A 10,198-nucleotide genomic window follows, 5' to 3' on the forward strand; every position below is an offset into this window, starting at 1 on the left:
CCTCTGCTACGAGGACAGGCTGAGGGAGCTGGGGTTGTTCAGCCTGGAGAAGAGGAGGCTCCGGGGAGACCTAAAAGCGGCCTTCCAGTACCTGAAGGGGCCTACAGGAAGGCTGGGGAGAACCTGTTTACAAAGGCCTGGAGTGACAGGACGAGGGGCAATGGCTTTAAGCTGGAGGGGAACAGATTTAGACTGGAGATGAGGAGAGGGTTCTTCACTGTGAGGGTGGTGGAGCACTGGAACAGGTTGCCCAGGGAGGTGGTTGAGGCCCCATCCCTGGAGATATTCAAGGTGAGGGTGGATGAGGCCCTGGGCAACCTGGTCTAGTTGGGGGTGTCCCTGCTGACTGCGGGGAGGTCAGACTAGATGACCTTTGGAGGTCCCTTCCGGCCTGGACAACTCTATGATTCTATGGGAACGTGGATGGAACCGGGGATGGGACTGGGGTTACGGACAGGCCAGGAGTCCCCCAGTCTCCGGGGATGGGAGCATAGAATCATAGAATCATCTAGGTTGGAAAAGACCTTTGGGATCATCCAGTTCAACCATCAACCCTACTCTACAAAGTTCTCCCCTACACCATATCCCCCAACACCACAGCTAAATGACTCTTGAACTCATCCAAGGATGGTGACTCAACCACCTTCCTGGGCAGCCTATTCCAGTCTCTGACCACTCTTTCTGTGAAGAATCTCTTCCTCACGTCCAGTCTAAAGCTACCCTGTTGGAGCTTGAAGCCATTCCCTCTCATTCTGTCACTAATTACCTGTGAGAAGAGACCAGCACCAACCTCTCTACGGTGTCCTTTCAAGTAGTTGTAGAGAGTGATGAGGTCTCCCCTCAGCCTCCTCTTCCTCAAATTAAACACTCCCAGCTCCATGAATTGTTCTTTGTACTATTTATTCTCCAGCCCCCTCACCAGCTTCGTTGCCTTCCTCTGCACCCGCTCCACCACCTCGAGATCTCTCTTGGATTGAGGTGCCCAAAACTGGACACAATACTCCGGGTGTGGCCTCACCAGTGCTAAGTACGGGGGGACAATCACCTCCCAACTTCTGCTTGTCACACTGTTTCTAACACAAGCCAGGATGCATGGATGGGACCAGGTCTGGGAATGGACATTTTCCCTCCAGGGGCTGGGACTGGGACTGGAGACCGACCAGTCTCCCCTCCCCACCACGGTGATGGGAACCAGAGCTGGAACTGGGCTGCTGCTCAGAGACGGGAGAACCCCCTCCAAGGGTGGAATCGTGGGTGGGATCGGGGCAGGAGCACCCATTCCAAGGATGAGATCATGGGTAGGATCAAGGCTGGGACCAGGGCTGGATACCACCCGCCCAGGGCCAGTCATCCCACTGCATCCAAGCTCCCCCCAATCCACAGAGGCCCCAGGGTCCCCAGCGAGCTGCCTCTCCCGGGGGGTGCCCTGGTGACACCCTCCCCTCCACCCTTGGGTGCCTTAGTGGTGGATTCTGCCCCGGGCAGAGCCCACAGTTGTGGTGTTGGGGGATATGGTGTAGTTGAGAACTTTGTAGAATAGGGTAGATGGTTGGACTTGATGATCCCAAGGGTATCTTCCAACCTAGACGATTCTATGATTCTATGGAGCAGCCACATGGTGTTCCCAGGGCCAGCTCTGGAGGGGAAAAAATGCCTCTGAACCAGTTGGATGAGCCCTGTTTGGGACTCAGCCATGGCCACTCTGATGTGGGACACTGCTCCACCATAGGTGACACCAAACTCTGCCCTATGGACCCCAGGTAGGGTACCAATGCATCTCAGGTGATGTCCCACAGTACACACAAGGCAGTAAGGGGGTCCCAGGGCCAGCTCTGGAGGGGAAAAAATGCCTCTGAACCAGTTGGATGAGCCCTGTTTGGGACTCAGCCATGGCCACTCTGATGTGGGACACTGCTCCACCATAGGTGACACCAAACTCTGCCCTATGGACCCCAGGTAGGGTACCAATGCATCTCAGGTGATGTCCCACAGCACATCCCTCACTGCAAGCCGGCTTCATTTCCAAGGGAAGCAGAGGGATGGGGGACAAGAGATGGTAAAGGGACTTTGACTCCAATTTTAGCTCTAATTTTAGCTCTAATTTTAGCTCTCTGGATCAGTTCCCACCCATCAGTCAGAGAGCTGTCAAGTCAAAACCAGCTGCATCGCCATGAACTCCCTGGGGTGGGGGAATTTATTTTTGAAAAGAGTAATTTGGGGGTCTGATTTGTCACAGCTCCAGTCTCATTTTCCTGGGAACCACCTGCCAGCAAAATGCTTCTTCCTTGGGGATCCAGGTAAACGCTTGGGAAAGGGGATGCTGCACCTTTTTATTCTCAACGTTGGGACTTTTGCTTGAGCTGTTGTTCCTTGCCCTGTCTTCTGCAAGCTTCTGGGGTCTGGGTTCAACCCATCTACTGCAGAGGGTTAAAATTCCTGACCCGTTAAAAGGTTTCTTTTAACAGGTCTCTTTTAAACAAGGTCTCTTTTAAGATTCCTGACCTGTTACAAGGCATCCTCTGCTGGGATGCAAAACATCTCCAGAAACCTAAGGGCAAACTGGACCATACCATGGAACCAAAGTTCTTCAAGTGCCCTAAATTTCTAGGAAATATGTTGAGTTTTGGTGTGAGCTGGGGGTTGTATCTACCACATGCCCCAAACACCTTATGGAGATGTTCTGGTGTTTGTCCCCACTCAGTCCTGGCAACATGGCCTCCCAAGAAGTAACCCCTGCAGCTTTGGAGGACCACCACTGGCTTTGTGACCTGCCAGAATTTCGAGGAAATATATCGAGTTTGGGTGCTGTGGGTGTGAGCTGAGGGCTTTTATCCCCCATATCCCCCCAACACCCTATAGAGATGCTCTGGGGTCTGTCCCCACTGAGTCATGGCACGACATGACCTCCCAAGAAGCTATGGATGGCCACCACCATCTTTGTTACCTGCCCTTTCCCTGCAGGTGTTTGATGCCCAAGTGAAGCAGTGACCAGGTTCGACATCCCCAGTGGGGCTCACTCATCTGGACTGAAAACCTTTCAAATTTGGGGGTGCTGGCAGATTTCTGGGCAGGATGAGGCTGGAGAAGAAGCCCCATCGAATCATGTGCAGGTGGCCCCTTTGTTTTCCACCGTTGTGAGCACAGAGCCAGCCCCAGCAGTGCTCCTCTGTGTATTCCCCATCCGAGTCCATGGGTGTAAGCCAGATCTTCCTTCCACAGCTGGATCTGATTTCATGTGGGGGCTCCTCGGATGCCCTGGATATGGCTGGGGGCGACCATGAAGACCCTGAGGGAGGAGAGGAAGGGCACCGGTGGCATCTATTATTCAAAAGCAGAAAGTGGCAGCCAGCTAAGGAGGCATTAGCCGATGCGAAGAGGATATGAATGTCTGGCACAGAAACGGTGCTGCAGAGATCCTGCTGACGGACCTCCATGCCAGAAAACAACAGCAACAAAAAAAAAATTGCCTGTTTCCTTCTTCTGATGTAATTTGTTTGAGAAGGGAAAACAATACATCACGTCGTAGCTATTTGGGGCTGATAAGGGAGGAAGGACAAGCTTGTTGCTTGCACAGAGGGAGGGAGATGCCTGGGCAGAGCCGTTGAGTGAGGCTCGGACCGGTGAAGCTGCTGAGCAGAGCCCTGCTGGGATGCCAACGTGGTGCTGGACCACCCTGTTTTCATCCTCCAAATCCTTCCCCCTGGCTCCCTCTGAAGGAGGGATGGTGTCCAGAGATGATGGATGGAGATATGGGTGACATCCAGAGAAGGGCTGTCTGTCCTTGCATGAGCTTGGGCTGGTGGGATGATGGCTGCTTCTCAGCCTGATCTTCCAAGGCCTGAACACCCTCAGCTCTTCCCCTGCAAGATAAAGACAAACAACTCAAGACAAGAGGCAGGCGGCTTTTTCATGTCAAGGGGTGATTAATTATGGCCATGGCTAGCTGAGAGGTTTGGTCGGCGGCTCGTTGCTGGATGCTTCCCCAAGCAAGAGGAGATGTTTTTCTAAAAGCTTGTTTGGAGCAGGGAAGTGGTCCCCTAGAGAGTTCCTCTTCCCATCAGACATTCTCCAAGCCTGGTTGAAGTCCAAGCAGCCTACAGCAAGCAAGAGCTTCACTTCCGACTGCAAGGAAAAGCCTTTCCTTCCCCTTCTTTTGCATTTTCTCCCTTTTTTCCACTCATTTGGGTGCAGGGGAGATGGGAGGAAGGTTGACGTTCACCCAACTCGCCTTACTCATTCCCGCCCTTCATGGGGGTGATGGTCACCCATTGCCCAGGGGATCCAAACCAAGAGCCTCCCTCCCCTAAAATCTCCGTTTTCCAGCTCCGAAGCAGCTCAGAGGAGCCAAGGAAAGAGGCAGATGTTTTAAATCCAGTTGAGAAGGGAATGATTTGTGCAGCTGCAGCCCAGGGAGGGAGGCGAGCGGCGATACCCGTCGGAGCCGAGCTGGAAAACAGCCCCGCGTTTCCCTTCACGGCTTCATTTTTCAACTGTTTTGGCAGCGACGCAGGTTTCTAAGACGCTTTCAAAACATTTCCATGTTGTCTAGCGGAGAGGAATGCGATACAGGAACGGGAGGACCAGGAAGGTCAGGGTGGCCACGGCAGAGCCCTGCTGTGCCCATGGGCACGGCTTAGACCTGCGGCGCGGGCAGGGGGACACTGGCAGAAGCGCTCGAGACAAGCTGGGATTTATCACATCTCTTTTTCTTGCCTTTTTTTTTTTTTTCTTTTAAAGTCGTAGTGGAAGCAAGGAGGAAAGTTTGAAGACATAGAATCATAGAATCATAGAGTGGTTAGGTGAAGACATAGAATCATAGAACCATAGAATCATAGAGAAGTTTGGGTTGGAAGGGACCTTAAAGATCATCCAGTTCCAACCCCCTGCCCTGGGCAGGGACACCTCCCACCAGACCAGGTAGCTCCAAGCTCCCTCCAACCTGCCCTTGAACCCCTCCAGGGATGGGGCAGCCACAGCTTCTCTGGGCAGCCTGGCCCAGGCTCTCACCAGCCTCACACCAAACAAGTTCTTCCCCACATCTCAGCTCCATCTCCCCTCTTTCAGGGTCAAACCCTTCCCCCTCCTCCTAGGGCTCCCCTCCCTCATCAAGAGTCCCTCCCCAGCTTTCCTGGAGCCCCTTGAGGGACTGGAAGGGGCTCCAAGGTCTCCCGGGAGCTTTCTCTTCTCCAGGCTCAACCCCCCCAACTCTCTCAGCCTGTCCTCCCAGCAGAGGGGCTCCAGCCCTCCCAGCATCTCCATGGTGGTCTCCTCTGGCCCTGCTCCAACAGGTCCACGTCATTCTTGTGTTGAGGACTCTAAAGTTGGACACAATATTCCAGGTGGGGTCTCATGAGAGCAGAGTAGAGGGGCAGAATCCACCCCCAGCCCTGCTGGCCACGCTGCTGGGGATGCAGCCCAGGGTGTGGGGGATTTCTGGGCTGCCAGCACATGTTGCCAGCACATGTTGAGCTTCTCATCCACCAACAGCCCCAAGTCCTTCTCCTCAGGGCTGCTCTCCATCCATTCTCCACCCAGCCTGGATTCACTGGCCACCCTGCTGGGGATACAGCCCAGGGTGTGGGGGGTTTTCTGGGCTGCCAGGGCACGTTGATGGCTCATGTTGGTGTCATTGGCAAACTTGCTGAGAGTGTAGACCACCTCCAGCAGACTTGCCCTGTGTTTGTTGGGGGGAGAGTTAAGGCTCATGAATGCTCATCATGAATGCACCATGTAAGTGCAAACTGGTGTCATGATCCAACGTGTTGGGGTGAGCCTGCAGACTTGCCCTGTGTTTGTTGAGGGGAGAGTTAAGGGTCATGAATGCTCATCATGAAATACATTATGTAAGTGCAAACTGGTGTCATGATCCAACCTGGCCATGGGCATTTGATCACTTCTCATGGTCTCCTGGCTGGTAAGATGTTCAGCCACCTAACAGGGCAGGTAGAGATTTGCCCTGTGTGACCGGGTATGCAGGAGGGAGATCCCACAGGGGCAGAAGGGACATCCCACAGGAGCAAGAGAGGGGTCCTATGGGAGCAGGTCTGATTTTACAGCTTCCCAGGGTGGCTGAAATTTCCCTCCTGGATCACAAATTCAGGATCATCAGCAACTTTTAAAGGGTATTTAAGAGGTAGCAAAACCCAATCCAGCTGGGGAAGAATCTGGTCATGGTGGTGAACCCCAATGGGGTGTGAACAGGATGAGGTCAGGTTGGCTTGATACCCACTGGGTACTTTGGAGACATGGGAGGACCTTTCCAGCAGCCAACTGAGGCCCAAAGTGAGGTTGATTGGAGAAAGAAGTGTTGGAAAAGGGAGTTGGGGATGGATAAGCACCATGAGTCAGTGCCTCTGTCCATCCATCATGCAGACGTGTTCCTGTAGGAATCTCCTGCCATCCCCAGGTCTGATGGTGTTTTGGGGAGCAGCACCAAGAGCCACAACCATGATGGTGGGTGGGTGCTGAGCACAGACAGGTACCCTCCACCCTTTTTCCACTCAACCCTGCGACAAGAACCGACAAATGAATGCAGTTGGGACATGGGGAACCTTTGCTGTCCAGAGCCTATATGGTTTGGGGAAGGTGGAACTTGGAGGAGACCTGACGACCATGATGTTCTCTGGAGAAAGCAGCTGGAAGTAGTGAGACTTCATCTTTTCCACGGTGCTTCAGTGCAGAGAGGGCTTTTCTCTGCAGCCTGAGCCATCTGGGTATTCTCCCACAGCGGTTGGTGTTGGTTTTTTTTTAGCCCAGCTTTCGTTTCCTCCTCACCCAATGCATCTCACGCCCCAGCCCTCCTCGTCCACTGACCACGGGGCTTCAGAGCAGGAGGGCGATGGAGCTGCAGGCTTCGAGCCGCTCACTTTTCCTCCCAGCTCCTGCCTAACCCAGCTTTTTTGGAGGCGTTTGCAAACTCCAAGTGCATCCCCCTCCCTCGGGAGGATGCTCGCCAAGAGCCATTCGGGTCCTACCATGACCTCCCAGGTGGCAGGAGCCAGCTGCCCGGTCCCGAAGCACAAGGGTCCCGTTGTGGCCGAGAGTGTTGCTTCTATAAAGACCTTAAATAAACACAACCCGTCAGGGCAGGCGTGTTAAAATTAACCCATCGGCTCGGGCTACGTGTGCTGTGGGCAGCCTGGGCTGGTTCCCAGCAGGCGTGTAGCTGTGGTGGATGTGGTTCTGCACAGTAGTCAGTTGGAGGGAAAGAGGGAGGGGGGCCTTCCATCCTCAGCTCTGCTGCTGCTGACCCCACCAATGGCTGTCTTAGAAGCGGAGATGTCATTGCCTCTAAGATTTCATGACTCTTTTTGCCACTTCCTCTTCTGTGTCTTCCTCTAGGACTGCCCAGAAAGTAGTAAATGAGACTGAGTTTAAAAAAAAAACAAACAACAAAACAAACCCTAACAAGGTCTTTTTCAAGAGCTGAATTTCGGGGGCTTTGAGTGAGTTGCAACGACAGGAGGTGCTGGAAGAGGTGGCTGGGGGAGAGATGTTGCCCTGAGCATGCCCTGGAAGGGGTTGTGCACTGATCCTGGTGGCCGAGAGAGCAGGTAAGCACGTGTCCTGAAAGCAAGACTTCCTCAAAACAGGAGTAGTGACCCATCCACGGGATGGTTGAGGCCTAAAATAGCTCTCAGGGAGAGGCTTCCCTGTGAAAAAAAAAGGCTCATTTCTCTATTTGCAGAGCTGGTGAAGAGCCAGGCAGCTGTGGGTCCAACCATGTGTGGACCCGTTGTAGCAGTGTGGTGGAACACCAGGCGTGGGCAGCTAGATTGTAGGGTCCACTTGCCCGCCAAATTTTATGGGGTCACTGCTTGACTGACCCACCAGTGGCTCAGCCTGAAGGTGGAAGCCCACCCTGGCACCACGGTGGATTTTGCTCTGGTTTCTCCAGCCAGAGGGTTGGTTTATGGGATGGGGTGGCAGGACGCCCAGAGCATCCCAGGTCTCCCATTTTTTAATCTGTTCCTCAGCAGAGAAGAGCCACAGAGATGCTCAGGAGAAAGTTTGCATGGGTGGTGGTGAAAAAAACATTTTACAGTTGTTTTCTGGGTCATTATTCTTGCTTTCGGCTCCCAGCATCAAGACCACGGGGTCCCACCCTGGAATCCCTTTGTTTCTAAAAAAAAAAATACTTGTTCTCAATACGGGGCTTTTGAATTCATTTCCTTCCCCTCCTGCTCCAAAATAACCTTTGCGTCCTCAGGGGGATTCACGCTGAGAGGACCCAGGGTATGGCGCTGGTGGGGGGAGATGGACACGTGGACCTCAGAAAGTTGTTGTTCCCCGTGGATGCCATGTAGGAGGGGATGCCCCTCATCCAGCTCAGTCCAGCAAATGAGAGATTTGCTCAGCCCCAGGCTCTCCAGGTAGGGCTGGGAGACCACGCACACAAGCGATGCCAGGATGAGTCCAGCCCCTACCTGTCCCCTTTGAGATGTCCATCTAAATTAACATTTCAAATGGGTGAAAGAACCACACCGAGTCCCTCTTTAGACCCCAAACTGAATGCACCCCTATTTCATGAGTGGGTGAAGATGGGGAGTGCAGCATTACACCTTCACAACGCTGTAATTGACCTCCTCAGGGACCCACCCTGCTTCCTATCCTTTGGAAGAAGGTTGATGGTGTCCTCCTGCACCCAACTCATCCCTCAGCAGCTTCCCCATGGATACAAACCCCGTTTGAAGCAGACCAACATTAGCTCTACTTCAATTCCCGATAAAAACCTCCCCGCAGAGGATGGATGCAATTCAGCTATTCCATTTTAAAACCCTTCCTACCATCAAGATTAATTTTCTTGCATTTTTCACTATTTTATCATTTAAAACACCAATTAAACCCAAACTGGGCTCACAAAGCCTACCCTGCTCTGCCATCCATGCCTTTTTCCTTGGTTATGGCCGGAGCATGGTCAAAGCAACTGGGGAGATGGGAAACTGGGTCCACGTGGATTTCTCCTGGGGAAAAACAGGTGATGTTTGGGTGCTCCATCATGGATGTGTATTTTTTTTAACCTCCAACCAGGCGAGATGGGAGGCCCTTGCTTTCCCCTGTCCACCCCCTGATAGCTCACCCCCCAGGAGGGAGACTGGCTCAAAGGGCTCGCTCCCAGCTGGTGTCCTTGTCAGGAGGCCAATATTGTTATCTAGAGCCTGGCTGGTGTTTCTTATTTGGATCTTTGCCACTGAAGTTAAAATAACTATCCCACCACTCCCAGCATTTAAAGGTCACGTTCCAGGGACTAATCTGGAATCTCTCAGGCTGGCTCCTTGGCCGGGCATCACTGATGGGACCATCACGGAGCAAGAGCATCGCGGTGCTGGGTGTGAGTTCCCAGTGCTGGAGATCCCCTGGCCAGGAATGGACTTGTCACCAGCACCAGGTTCAAAGTCCTCGGTGAGCTGGGAGTGACCGTCAAGGCTTGGCTTAGTAGAAGCCCGTTCCTCCAGGTTAAATCATTATTTCCTCGTAAATCTGCTTCTAGCCCTTGGCTGGGCAGTCCTGGGAAGTCCAGTTTTGCAAAACAAGCTTTGTAGGGAACGGTGTTTATTTGATCAACTCGTACACTTGGTCCTGTGCTTGGTTTTCGCCCAGACAAGTCCTGGAATCAAAGGAATGGGTTTCCAAGCTAAATACAAGCGGGGAGCAATTGAGTGCTGAATGAAGTGGGCATCGTTAGGCCATCTCTAAATGAGAAGATAAATTGTGCCTAAGGAGCAGAAGGCATGTGGAGAGCGAGGAGAGAGGGAAGGGGAAGAGGAATCCGGGCATGTAGGCGAGGAGAGAGGGAAGGGGAAGAGGAATCCTGATGCTGTTATCCCCAAGGAAAGAGAGAGACAGTTGATACTCTGTGATGCAGAAGATGGGGGAGGAAGGACAAAGAGACATAAACCTTTATAACAGCAGCATTTTTTCAGCTGGATGGACCAAACCTGTGGCATCCAAATTTGCAAGCAGGAGGTTGGGACGTGCTTTAACTAGAAGGGCTTCTTCCTCTTGTCCCCCAGGGCTTCTTCTGGTGACAATGGGACTTTCCCAGGAGGAATGGTGATGCTGGTGCTCCTTGGGATTGCTGCCTTTGTTCTCTTCCCATTATGAGACCTTCCCAAAAAAGAACTGCTTGAATGAGTTTTGTTTATCACGACAACATCACTGACATTGTCACCACTGATATTTCAGGTTGCATACAAGG

This window comes from Calidris pugnax, unplaced genomic scaffold (genome assembly GCF_001431845.1).
Source record: "Calidris pugnax isolate Ruff unplaced genomic scaffold, ASM143184v1 scaffold275, whole genome shotgun sequence".
Lineage (NCBI taxonomy): Eukaryota > Metazoa > Chordata > Aves > Charadriiformes > Scolopacidae > Calidris > Calidris pugnax.